This window comes from Adiantum capillus-veneris, chromosome 16 (genome assembly GCF_014529385.1).
Source record: "Adiantum capillus-veneris isolate H3 chromosome 16, ASM1452938v2, whole genome shotgun sequence".
NCBI lineage: Eukaryota > Viridiplantae > Streptophyta > Polypodiopsida > Polypodiales > Pteridaceae > Adiantum > Adiantum capillus-veneris.
The window spans coordinates 11196817-11210904 of NC_140946.1; the positions used below are offsets into that span (position 1 = coordinate 11196817).

Consider the following 14088-nt stretch of genomic DNA (forward strand, 5'->3'; position numbering starts at 1 on the left):
CTTCCCGTAAGGCACTTAGGCGCGAGGCCGTACTTTCCCGTAAGGGACTTAGGCGTAAAGCCATACTTTCCCGTAAGACGGGAGGTTCCTGCAAAACAAACCACACAAAGCAACAATTCTCAATGAGTATCAACACTGTATACTTGTTGCTCCTTACTCGGAAAAGCAACCTCCGTACTCAATCGTCACACGAACACTTGCAGTTTCCGTCGCCAGTCTCTGCTCCAGAATCCCAGCGCTAGTGCTTTCTACTGCTTCCGGCATGTTGGAAACTGAACGCTTACTACCCTTTTATAGGGTCTGGCACCCGGCAGGAATAGGGGTCCAAAAAGCAGAGCCTGGCGCTCCTAGAGAGAGGAGAGAGAGAGATCGCAAATTCAGCCCCCCCCCCCCTGCGTAGCTTTTTAGCGCTGCCTTTTTTTAAGGGACTTGCTTTATTTTATTAATAAAGGCTTGGTCACTTAAAAGTGACCGGCCACTTTAATAAAATAAAGTGTGAACCTGTTCAAACTTTAAAAACTCACTTAGATAATGAAAACAATGCTACACGGACACATTCGAGGCGTCCCCGGGTGCAGGACACGACACAGATGCAATGCAGACACAGACTCCTCGCGGGAAAACATCTGTCCTCCCGCGACTGTTCCTGCTTTTCGTAAAAAGCTTCATTGAACCCATCTTTATTCTTGTGCTTGCGTTCTTACGCGTATTTTCTTACTCAGTTCGGATTTCCTCCTTAGCCTACGGAATGCCCCCTTACTGATGCACCCGTCACCCATCATGTGACGCATCAGGGGCACTCGTAACCCGGCCCTTTCCACTGAACTTACGGAAACTCCTTCGCGATGTTTACCGTCACCCATCAAATGACACATCAGAGTTGTCCGTTCTTGATGGCAGTTTCTGTAGCTACAATCTTTTTAACAGTTCTTAGTGCACACAATAAAATATCCTAAAAAAGAGATTAATCATTAAAAATAAGAAAATAGTTCCAATTAGCAACATCCCTCTGGCTTCTGAACAGTTGACCTCAACTGTAGTGCTTGAACATATACCTCCAGTATCTCGGGATAAGCTGCCAATTCCTCCTGCGTCATCCACTGAGCAACTCCATTCGAATAGTTCTTAAACTTAACCAAATACTTCCGTGTTATCTTTCCGGATTTGAGAGACCGCTCCTGATGACTTACTATCTCCTCCGGTTGGAGTATTTCTTCTGTTTGCTCAACCTCAGGAGGTTCCTCAGCACTAGGCTGGCTCGGAGGCGGTCCCACATACGGCCGGAGTAAACTGACATGGAAAGCATTATGGATCTTCCAATTAGGCGGTAGCTCTAATCGGAAAGTGACATCATTTACTCGCTCAGTGATCTTAAACGGCCCATAGTAACGGGTAGAAAGTTTTACCACCTTCCCCTTATGAGACGCTTGTTTCTTAAGTCTTGCCTTCTCAAACTTGAGTAAGACTAACTGTCCGACTGTTAAGTCTAGATTCCTTCTGTGCTTGTCTGCAGCTTTCTTATGCTTTTCCTGAGAGCGTAGAATAGCTCTCCTAACTTGCCCGTAGGCTGTGTCCAAGTCCCGGACAAATTCATATGCTGCAAAGATTTTATCCTTAGTTAAAAGGATGGGTGGAAGCAAAGGCTTACCATAGAGAATCTCAAAAGGTGCTTTCCCTGTCGATGAGTGTATGGTATTGTTATACGCATACTAGACAAGAGGCAAATATTTCTCCCAGTCAGATTGCCGGTCTGACACATAAGCTTTTAACATATCCAATACTGTGGAATTGGCTATCTCACTTTGCCCGTCCGTTTGAGGATGGTAGGCAGATGAAAAATTCAGCTTCGTACAAAGATATCCATCAAGGCACGCCAAAAATTTCCTGTCATGCGAGGATCTCGATTGCTCACAATAGACTTAGGTATTCGTGATGCTTAAAGATCTATGCTAGAAAGACCCTAGCCATATGATCTGCTTTGATCGTTTTCTTGACTGGTATAAAGTGTGCTTGCTTGCTAAACCTGTCCACAATAGTCCAGATCGCGTCATTTCCAGTCTGAGTTCTAGGGAGGTCCATGATGAAGTCCATGGCAATACTTTCCCAAGGTTCATTAGGCACAGGCAAAGGTTGTAGCAACCTAGGCGTCTTATGCCGATCATACTTCACTTTTTGGCAAACCAAGCATTCCCTGACATACTTATCAATGTCTGCTTTAAGGCTAGGCCAAAAGAAATATCTTTCCATTGCTAAGGTCGTAGGGAGAATACCCCGATGTCCCGCATAAAACGAAGTGTGTGCTTCATCCATGATCTTCTTTCTTAATGGTTCCGCCACACATATGGCTTGATGGTGGTAGAGATAACCGTCCCGAATGGAATAGGGAAACTCATTCTCTCCACGATGTAGCTTTCCCCAAATGGTAGAGAAGTCTGGATCATTCGGATATAAATCCGATAGTGCTTCTAATTCTTGGTGATACACCGAAGTGATAGCGTTCACCCTTGGCCGCCTAGGCAATGCGTCTGCGACTACATTCTTACTCCCAGTCGTGTGAAGGATTTGGAAGTGAAACATAGACAAAAAGTTTGCCCATCTCATCTGCTTCTCAGATAGTTTCCTTTGCGTAAGAAAATACCGCAAACTCTGGTGATCAGTCTTGATCACAAAATCCGCTCCTAGAAGATAGTGCTTCCAGTTGGATAAGGCGTGAATCACAGCCGTGAGTTCCTTTTCATAGATTGATGCATGCAACTCTGCATCCTTAAGCCGTCTGCTTTCGTAAGCCACTGCATGGCCTTCTTGGTTTAACACTGCTCCAATGCAATCGCCTGAAGGATCGCAGTGAGCCTCAAATGGTTTCCTTAAGTCAGGCACTATCAAAATAGGTCCATGGCTTAGCAAGTACTTGAGCCGATCAAAAGCTCCTTGTTGTCTCGATCCCCATCTGAAAGGAATCTTCTTCTTTGTCAAATCATGAAGTGGTCCTGCTACATGAGCAAATCCTCGGACAAACCTTCGATAATAGGAACATAATCCCAGAAAGCTACGTACATCATATACCGTAGTGGGAATAGGCCAATCTTCGACCACTCGGATCTTGGCAGGATCCATACTCACTTGATTGTGAGAGACTATATGGCCGAGATAGTGTATCTCATAGAGAAAGAACTCGCTCTTCTTTGCATTCACATGCAACTCATGCTTTCGCAATTCTTGAAACACTAAGTCCAAGTGCTTCCGATGTTCCTCTTCTGACTTAGAGAAGATGAGTATGTCGTCAAAGAATACTCCCGTAAAAGCTCGATACGGGCTGAAAATGCGGTCCATCATGCAATTAAATGTCGCAGGAGCATTGGTCAAGCCGAAAGGCATTACCAAAAATTCATATAGTCCAAAGGTTGTGCGGAAAGCAGTCTTATGGACATCCTCAGGGGCGATCCGTATCTGATGATACCCACTCTTTAAGTCTATGAGACTAAAGACACTTGCACCCTGCAACTTATCAAGTATATCATCAATCCGAGGGATCGGAAAGCGATTCTTGATCGTGATCTTGTTTAAAGACCTATAGTCTATGGACATTCGAAACGTGCCATCTTTCTTCTGCACCCGTAGAACTGGAGAGCAGTAGGGTGAGGCACTTGGCCATACTAACCCTTTCTCCAGAAGCTCGTTGACTTGCTTCAAAATTTCCTCTTGCTGAGCAAGACTTACCCGATAAGGGGGTTGATTGGGAGGCGAGCTACCCGGTATGAGATCTATGCGGTGATCTTCCGGGCGTACCGGAGGTAGTTCATCAGGAAGTGTTTCCGTGAAACAATCTTTGTACTTTTCAATAAATTGAAGACGCTTAATTTCCAGACTAGAGAGAGAATCCCTACTAGTTTTATCCTTCTCACGTGCAAAAATCAAGTAAGCAGAAACACGCTTCTTCATTTCTTTCTTAATGGAGATATGGCTTACAATTGGGAACTGCCAATCTCCTGCATCAGCATGAATCTTTATTTTCTTACCCCCATGATCAAAAGTGAGGGTCTTTTCCACATAATCGGGAATAGGTGTCATGTGGAAGTGCCATGGCATACCCAAGATGATATCACATCCCTCGATGGGTGATTCGCGCTCCTTGTACTCGCCGATCCGAAGATTGAGCTGTCCTTGCACGGGAGTTGCATTGGTTGTCAACCCCTCGAATGTCGATCCGGATGTAACCGGTGTGCCAAGCTGAGCCGGTGTGAGGCACAAACGTTCTGCAGTATCCAGGGAGATGAAGTTATCTGTGGATCCTGGATCATAAAGAATCAGTACTCGCTGGTTGTTCAAAGACCCCCAGCCCTTCAGAAGTTGACGCTTCCCTTTCTCCATTTCTGTGTTTCCTTGAACATCTCGGATTGAGTTCGAGCTTGGCGGTGCGGGTTCCTTCCTTGCTTTCTCTTGCCTCGTAGAGGCTTGTTCTTGCCGTTGCTGCTTTAGCGGGCAATCCGGTTTCATATGTCCTTTCTCGCCACAGTAGAAGCATCTTCCTTCCTCTCTGAAAGTTTGAAGTTGAGTAGGAGAAAGATACTTCGTTCGCTTGCCAGTGCCCTCTGGCTTCTTAGAATGATCATCGTCCCTACATGGAGGACGTTTTCTTCCTTGGCCCCCTTGGTCATCGTAGACCCCTCTTTGTCTTGCACGGTAAGTGCTATGCTCCATCTTTCTGGGCGTCCCAATTGAGTGCAAATCCTCAGCAATGATTGCTGACTCCATCATCCTCCGAAGAGTATCATGCGGATACACCTTCATACTCTTTCGAAGCTGCGGTTGGAGACCCGCTTCGAAGTTTCGTTTCTTTTCCTCGTCGGCAATCTTCATGAAGGGAGTGACCTTCAAAAGAACCGACCAATACTTGTCCACATAGGTCGTTACTCTTTCATGTTCCTTCTGGGCAAGCCAGTCCCATTCCTTCCGTATGTCCTGCTCGAAGTCAGGTTGCAGAAATTGTTCATAAAATTCAGATTTGAAGCTCTCCCAAGTTCTGGCCTGTGAACCTTCCAGAATCTTGGCTAACCACCAATTACTTGCCGTTTCCTTGAGGTGCATCCCCACATGGCGTAATTTGGATCTTTTTGTGAAGTGCCCATTGGTAAAGGCGACTTCAAACTGTCTGATGAAGGACAGTGCTTTGGAGATGTCTCTCCGTCCGTTGTAGGTTTCGAACTTGATGTCCTTATCGCCCGATTTGAAGACTCTCATGCGATGTTGGGACTTGCGACCATGCTTCTTGAATCGAGGCTTATCTTTAGGTTGATGTAGGGTAGTGGCAGTAGTAGCGGCTTCCTTCTTCTGACGAGATGATCGAGAAGTAGAAGTATAGTCAGGAGAGTAAGATGGAGATGAGATAGAGATGTCCTTGCTCTCGTCTAGCAAAGAGAGCGCTTTTTCCTGGCCTTTCCTTGAAGTAGGCCGTTCATTCCGATCCGAAGATCCTTTGTGCACCTCGGCACGTTCTTCTTCTCTTGCCTCATGTGGTCTCACGCCAACAGCGTTGTCTAGATGCTTGGCTGCATCAGTTCCATTCGTTTTCTTCATTCCGCCCAAAAGCTTTTGGACGTCTGGCAACAGTAAGATTTGTTGCAACTCCGCAAGCTGAGCTTGCACTTGTTGAAGCTCCTCTTCAACGCTTCTCCCTTGGCTCGACATGGTTCTTCCCGTTCTTCCCGGAATCGTCCTTCTTTGCAGAGAAAGAGAGGAGTCCGAGCTCTGATGCCACTGTCACAAAACGGGAGCGTGCACGAGCACTTAGAAAATCTGAAAATTATAATACTTTGCAAACATGAGAGAAGGGAGAAGATCGACACAGTATTGGGGACCAGAAGATGGGCTGGTCCCCCCCCCCGTTAAGAGTATTCTTTTATTCAGGGAGAATTCTTATACAAGCACGAGAACCCGAGGAAACCCCTCCGTTCTGTAATCTTAGACCCGAAGGTCGTGCTTTCTCGTAAAGGGCTTGGGCACAAGGCCGTTCCTTCCCATAAGGGACTTAGGCACGAGGCCGTACTTTCCCGTAAGGGACTTAGGCGTAAAGCCGTACTTTCCCGTAAGACGGGAGGTTCCTGCAAAACAAACCACACAAAGCAACAATTCTCAATGCGTATCAACACTGTATACCTGTCGCTCCTTACTCGGAAAAGCGACCTCCGTACTCAGTCGTCACACGAACACTTGCAGTTTCCGTCGCCAGTCTCTGCTCCAGAATCCCAGCGCTAGTGCTTTATGCTGCTTCCGGTATGTTGGAAACTGAACGCTTGCTACCCTTTTGTAGGGTCTGACACCCGACGGGAATAGGGGTCCAAAAAGTAGAGCCTTGCGCTCCTAGAGAGAGGAGAGAGAGAGATCGCAAATTCAGCCCCCCCCTGCGTAGCTTTTTAGCGCTGTCTTTTTTTGAGGGACTTGCTTTATTTTATTAATAAAGGCCTGGTCACTTAAAAGTGACCGGCCACTTTAATAAAATAAAGTGTGAACCTGTTCAAACTTTAAAAACTCACTTAGTTAATGAAAACAATGCTACACAAACACATTCCAGGCGTCCTCGGGTGCAGGACACGACACAGATGCAATGCAGACACAGACTCCTCGCGGGAAAACATCTGTCCTCCCGCGACTGTTCCTGCTTTTCGTAAAAAGCTTCATTGAACCCATCTTTATTCTTGTGCTTGCGTTCTTACGCGTACTTTCTTACTCAGTTCGGATTTCCTCCTTAGCCTACGGAATGCCCCCTTACTGATGCACCCGTCACCCATCATGTGACGCATCAGGGGCACTCGTAACCAGGCCCTTTCTACCGAACTTACGGAAACTCCTTCGCGATGTTTACCGTCACCCATCAAATGACACATCAGAGTTGTCCGTTCTTGATGGCAGTTCCTGTAGCTACAATCTTTTAACAGTTCTTAGTGCACACAATAAAATATCCTAAAAAAGAGATTAATCATTAAAAATAAGAAAATAGTTCCAATTAGCAACACCTTGAGTCTTCGAGACAGTTAACTCTTCAAGGGGACACTTCATGCTGGTATGCACAAATGACATCATGATTTCAGATGCATGGCTTCACCATGGACAGGCTGCCCCCTCTCAAGTACTCTCTTCAAACACCCTCGATGTCTCTTACACGGGTGGAGATTAATAGACTCATTCATCAGGACCTGATCCAACTGGATACCAAGAGGACATGGATAGAGCCGCCACAAGAGTTGGGCACGAAGATGGCTTTCTATAGAGAGCATCTTCTCCACCTCACAGGAGATGGGTTTGTGATTCGACCCAGCTACGTGGATAGACATATGTCTCATGGTTTGCGGTGTGCCATTGGTCAAAGACGCATATCTTCATCAGCTGGAGATTGAAACTGGTAGATTCAAAGGGATATCAATAGACAGCAGGATATGCCGCTTATGCCAGCTAGAGCCGGAGACAAAGCTACATTGCATATGTCATTGCACAATGTACTATTGGATTTGGGGCCGTTTCCACTACTTATTCAGAGAGGGTTTCGGTCCTTTTCTCTAGGGTCATCAGTTATGAGGATCAGAGATGTCTTGGGCTATATCTACTTGAGTTACACAAATATAGAGACACTTTACTGGAGAGAGCTAGAGAGAGACAATCCCAGAGACAAATTACAGATTTCTTTTCACTAGATATGGGACAGCCAGAGGAGCAACCATCACTATAGAGCTCGGCCCCCACTCATTCAACCACTATCGGCACTCTCATCGACCAAGCACTAGAGCTATGGAGATACATACGGCCACGATTGCGGAGAGGGGCTACACAGCATCGACAGAGACTAAAGCAGAGGATTCGAGCCATACTCTCTAAACATCCAGAGTGCAGATGAGGATGGATTCTAGTAGTAGTAGTATTTTTGTTCTAGTCTTTTTGTACCCAGACATGGTATCAGATTCACTATTTTGTATCAGATTGGTCTCGTAGGTCATTTTGGCCTTTTGAAGACGTTAATATAACATTTCATTTCATTTCTGGGTAGTGTTTCGAGCATTTCATGGTCTTTCTAACATCCAGAATTAATCATCTTCTATAGTGCTTTCGGTTTCCCATACAAAAAGGCGAGAAGATGTTATGTTTGAGGTACCATAACATATTAGTCGGGCAATATGAGTGGCACAAAAAGGTTTCAAGAAAGCTACCACCAAAGGCAATGCTATGCGCTTAGGCAATTATCTTGTCAATCACATTCCACTCCCAGAATCCTAAAATTGGTAGAAATCTAGACAATGTGAGCCATCAATGTTCAGGAACAATCTTTTTTCCCAAGCAGACATAAATCACTTTAAGGAAATTCTCGACAGGAGCTTCTGCAGAATAGACTTTAAATCAATACATACTTTAACTAAATTCACTCAAACTCAAACCGGATTTTTTCCTGATCCTGCTCCTCTCAACCAGATATTTGAATTTCTAACTGGCTCAAGGCTAAGCTAAGACACTTTTTTCCCAAACACTGGCTGTCATAGCATCAAGCTTTTCAAAAAGAACCTCTACCTCCTTCATAACTCGCACAAGCATGGGAGCCTACCTGCGATGCATAAGAGATGAGAAAATTCCTGGTCTAATGAACTCTTCAAGTCTCCATTGATTTCTATTCTTCACCTGCGGGTAGGAACGATAGAAATCACCACATGACATTAAAAGGCGCAACTTCTTCTTTTTATTTCCAAAGATTACAGTAGTATTGTCTCTCCTTTCGGTAATATGTTTTACCTGAGTTGAAAAGTGCAGCTATGGCTTACAGATTTATTCTGGGAGAGATAGAAATCATCGTTGAAGAAGACAAGGCCCTTCCATTCAATGGCTTGCCCGAGCTAGCGTCTCAAGCAGCGCTAGGCTGATTTCCACTCATTTTCAGGTTAGGGTCTCTCATCGTCAACGTGCTGCAGGTCACCCAAATGGAAATTTCATTGCCTGCCCCTATCATTTGGATACAAAACCCACCCTCATAGGTACCTGAGTATTGCGAGCATGCGAGCTGCTTGTCTACATGTGCTTGTAGCCTATAAACATGGCCGACGACTCTCTCTCTCTCTCTCTCTCTCTCTCTCTCTCTCTCTGTTTGGGTCGGCGGCAGTACCTACAGGCTCAGGCTTTTGAAAAATGCTATGCTGGCATTTTTTAAAAAGGTTACCAACCTATTTACTGACCTATTTACGTTAAGCGTACATACTGGTAGCTTCGATATTTAATTGCCGTAGATTCCACTGAGGCGACGGCTTCCCTTGCAATTCAGGCCTCAAAATTGAAGGATGGGATGGGGTTTCGAACCGTGACAGCCGTAAGATCTACCCTACCGATTGTTGCACGTTCTATGACAGTGTCTTCAATCATTCTTATCTTAAAAAAATATGCATGACCATGCGCTGCCCCTGCCTGTTGACCTGCATCACTCTTGTCATCGAGCTCTGCACGAGCCCCGTCCTCCTACGGTGCTACCTGGCTCCGGCTGCCTGCGCCTTCCTTTTTCGCCTCAGGAGTCGGCACCTTCCCTTTTTCCTTTCATGCCAAACGGCATCTCCTGAAGATTCTAACCAAAGAGGATTTTCTGAAATGTGTATGACATACTGACGTCCATTGTTTGCAAAAGTGAGGTCCAGTGGCCTCGTGACTAATTGACAACACTTTTGTCAGGTGGGATCTACGGTCCCTATTAATGTGTGTGTGTGTGTGTGTGTGTGTGTGTGTGTGTGTGTGTGTGTGTGTGTGTGTGTGTGTGTGTGTGTGTGTGTGTGTTGTAAGCTGCTTTGGTCAGCAATCATGTCTTCTTGCCATCACCAACAACTGTAAAGGATCTATTGGTGCCTTTGACAAGGATCTCACTTTCAAGAGCAATAGATTTGTTTTCTGCATTGAGCGTCTGCTTCTGAACTTCCGTGAGTCCCGTGCTTTAAGTAGAGCAAAAAAACAACTCTAAAGATTCATCGATTTTGGACCTCTAAAAACCACTTTTCACGTGCAAGGGATGCAACAGCCATTTATTAGAAACTAAGATCTCTAGTCAACATACGCAACTTGAAGGCTTACAACAGAGGTGCTAGTAGTTCTATTAATGATGCAATTGACGTGGCGGCATGAAGCCTACGATAAATCTAGCCCTTTTTTGCATACGACCAAATTCCATATGTTTAGTCCAATCGATGTCGCCGCCACCACCTCATGCGGCCAACTCTCCTTCTCAAGCCCTAGCGGCCCTCTAATCCACAACACCCCAGCCAACCTCTCTATCCAGACAACCCTCCTCGAATTTTGCCGATGTAATAGATCTTATATGCTAAGCCAGTAAGAGATGCAAAGAAAGCTAACTCATCTCTATAAGAAAACCGAGATAAGATGCAGTATCATGAGGAATGTATTTGCAGAAGAGGATGCTTGGCACCCAACATATATGATATATTGAGTGTATAACTAGATAAAATAATTTCTAAATCTTGAGGTCGCAAAATGCATTCGACAGTAGACAAGCCCTGTACAATCTTCTTGACGTTGAAATTGGTTCCGCATTTAGATAATATATAAACATCAGTATGTCTTGCGCTATGGAATATTCAGCCATTATTGGCGATAATTGCACTCGATCAGTTTGGCATACTATAGCTACTATATGGGGTTTCTACCTACAAAAGACCTTTGAGAAGATGTGAATAGATTTTCATTGCCTGCCTTGGAGTAGCTTTCCTCCAAGGGAAAATGAGGGTTTGTGTTGGCTACAATACCAAACTGATGTTTGTCATCCGCAGCCATTTGAACTTGATCTGATAGTTGTTTCACTATCCCACCCAGTTGTTGAATGGGTAACACAGTGAACTGCTTCTGGAGGCTAATAGGTGTTGACATGTTAGTATGCCCATCTCCAAAAATGCCATTACTCCGCACTCCGTGTTTGTCAGCTTCTCTAACATCAAACCTCTTTGTGTGGAAAAAAGAATTAGCTTCGGCTTTTGCTCTTTGACTATTCTTTTGATCCTGGTTGGTAGTGTAGGCACCTGCATGATTTACTACTTAACTCCCGCTGCAATGTTTTTGCATCTCCTTAGAGCTACACATTAACCAACTCCTATGGACACCATATTCTGTGTTGAATTGGTCATGAGAGATGTTTACGTATGTCTGTTCCAAAATGCTTGCCTCGTCAAATTTTCAGATAGGCTATCAGCAGAGCTGAACGAGGAGTGCGACTGAAGCCAACGGCTCATCAGACCATGACTTTCACTAGTGGAAATATTCCCCAATGCCTTTCCCTCGACATTGAGATGTTTGCCACTAATCCACTCACACTCTCTGCTAAAAGGGCAAGCAGCTAGCACTCTGGCCGCTAGCTTAATTACTTGAGGATAACCATCATAAGCTTTGGTGTGATCGATCCTGCTAAGCTTTTCTACCCTCATCCACTTTGACATTTACTCGTTCCATTTCTTCGGCCTCTGCCATCTACATCGCCAACAGCCTGATAGCATCAGTAGAAAAATGTGATGAACGGGCTTGGGAAGGCAACGAGTGTTGGTGATTCAATTCCAGGTTAGGCCAACTAATCATTGATTGAAATCTAATATCTTCTGTTTTAGTAGCACTAGAACAGACCTTTGCCATGGGTTGATCGCACAAAATATCTAAGTGCTCATCACGCTGACAAGCATTCGAAGTACTCTCCAGCTTGATGATCTGCGAACAAAAGATGAACCGCAACGCAGAGTTCTTTTTTTATTCTATTCACTTGGTAGCTTTTCAGGGTGGAGTTTTTTCTAGAGCTTTTCATGGCATCGATGTTTTAAAAATAAATAAAAAATCTAATGCCACGTGGTGGCTTCTACGTTGAGATACTGCAAAAAGAGCCTTTGGCTCACCAAATAACTAGGACTAGTTTAAATCCAGCAAAAAGTGGATGCTTTCGTGGCCAATGCAGTTGAAGTAAAATTGTGTTCATAGGATGTAGGTTCAAATCATGTCAGCAATATTGTTTTGAAATTGGACCACAACACTTATGCTATTGGAACCAACTTTTGATACACATGTTTGCAAAGAATCCCGATGATCTCAATCTTGCGATTGGTTGTTTGCACGAAGGTTTTTGCTACAGATCGAGCTTGATGGCAACCACAGATTGTGCCCTTCTACTCCCAAAATTTAGAAACACGGGAAAATTGCACCCGTCAATAGCTTAAAGGTCTTAAAATTGGGGGTTTTACCCTACGGAGGAGAGGAGGGAGATGGCATGGCGTATGGCTCAAAGGGGATCTAGGGCCCAAATTTGGGGGTGCGAGGTAGATTTAATCTCAACCGTCGGATCATGTAGTGAACTAGGGGTGGGTGGATTGGGAGTGAACTAAGGGTGATCTAGAGGGGGGTAAACTATAGTGTGATCTTGTGCCATGCCAACATGGACAGCGACTCGCACTAGCGTGATGGTAGGACATCCGTGTGGCAATCTGGGAGGTCTTGGATTTGACCCACACCCCGCGAGGCAGGTGAACTCGGGGTGCCATTTTTACCCCGAGTTCACCCCATAGTTCACCCCTAGTTCAACGCACGATCCGACGATTGAGATTAGAGCCGCTCCACGTGCCCAAATTTGGCCCTCCTGACTGACCCCGAGTTCACCCCTAGCTCACCCCGAGTTCACCCCATAGTTCACCCCTAGTGCAACACACGATCGGACGGCTGAGATCAAAGCCGCTCCGTGCACCCAAATTTGGACCAATAGATCCCTCCTTAGTGAGATAAGGGAGGGAGAGGGAGAGAGAGAGAGGGACATGTGGCGACAGTGAGCTCCTAGGCAAAAGGTGTCTCACCATTCTATAGTGTATAGAGAGATATATTTGCCTCTGGAATTATATAGACCGAAGTCATCTATTATGGGAAAACAAATATCTTGGGGTGCGGCTCATGACGAAAGATCTAACCCTAATTGTAGCTATCATGAGCAAGTCCTTGACAAGGATCAAGATTGCATAGTCAAAGAGTACAATTAGGAGGTTTTCCACATTGTTGAGAACAAAAGTGGAAGCTAGTTGATATTTGTTGGACTCCTCTCCTTTGTGCTACAAGTGATCTTTCCAACAGTTCAAAAAGAAATTCAGCCCCTCTACAAGTTTTTCACATTCCTTAACATATTCAAGGGTGGCAACACTTTTGAGACACCTTCTACAAGCTTGGGGGTTCATTTCTCTTCCATAGCTATCTAACATTTTCGCATAACTAGTCAACATTCTTGGGGTGTACTTTGTTCTGCATTAAAGGTATGCCATCACTCATCAAGAACCTGAATTACAAAGGCTTGGAATGTCACACCAAGTTGATGGATCCATCATGCAAGCATCTCTTCACAATTCCTTAAAACTTTTCACCTTCTGAAGGCGAAATGTTGCTAGTTGTATGCTAACACGTTCATTAAAGAGCCCTATTAAAAGTGAGAATGTAAATGTTGTTTTCTTCCTGAGCTTTTCCAAAAGCAACCAAATGATGCTTCAATATTGTCATGGGTGGTACCAACCATAAGAAATCCAAGTTGCACCATGTTAAATACCCCCCATGCAATCAATTGCCATAGATATGCAAATACATATCGATTCGTATTTTCAGAACCACAACTATAAAGTTACAATAGCAATGTTTTTGGCAAACTCTTGAATGGCCTTGTTCTTGATCTAGAGGGTATATCTTTTACTACATGTGTATTAAAAGGCAAGATGCCATGTATCCCTAGCATGCTTCAAACTCATCATTTTATGCACCCTCATTTGTTCTCACATTCATAATCATGGCATCATCCAAAGGACTCTATTGTTTGCAATACTTGTTTTCCTCCCTAGACACCTTCTGTGGTGATAAAGAGTGGTTATTTACAAAACACATTGAAAAAACATATGTCTGGGATCTTGCATCCGAGTTTGTTTGCGACTCGTTAGACATTTGGAGAGAGATGCAATTGTGAAATTGGGATCACTTGGTGATAACCCCAAGGAAAACTAACCGTTTGCAGTTTGTCCATGTCCATGCGTGAGCATTCCTATCAAGGAAACTGGAAGCCTCTGA

The 14088-nt window shown here is 44.6% G+C and overlaps 1 long non-coding RNA gene across 7 annotated transcripts in view; it reads right to left on the reverse strand.

Annotated features, from left to right (window-relative positions):
• Positions 1 to 9236, reverse strand: part of LOC147438563 (uncharacterized) — a 104787-nt gene extending 95551 nt beyond the window's left edge. Inside the window, exons 1-3 of one of the 7 annotated variants that reach the window (XR_015184507.1) lie at positions 9013 to 9212; positions 8770 to 8939; positions 8585 to 8658 (exon numbers count right to left, since the gene is read on the reverse strand). This is a non-coding gene — a long non-coding RNA (uncharacterized LOC147438563). Of the gene's footprint in view, positions 1 to 8584; positions 8659 to 8769; positions 8940 to 9012 lie in introns of all 7 variants that reach the window. The other 6 variants (XR_015184506.1, XR_015184503.1, XR_015184505.1 and 3 more) reach the window with 6 other exon arrangements.
• Between the last annotated feature and the right edge of the window lie 4852 nt (positions 9237 to 14088).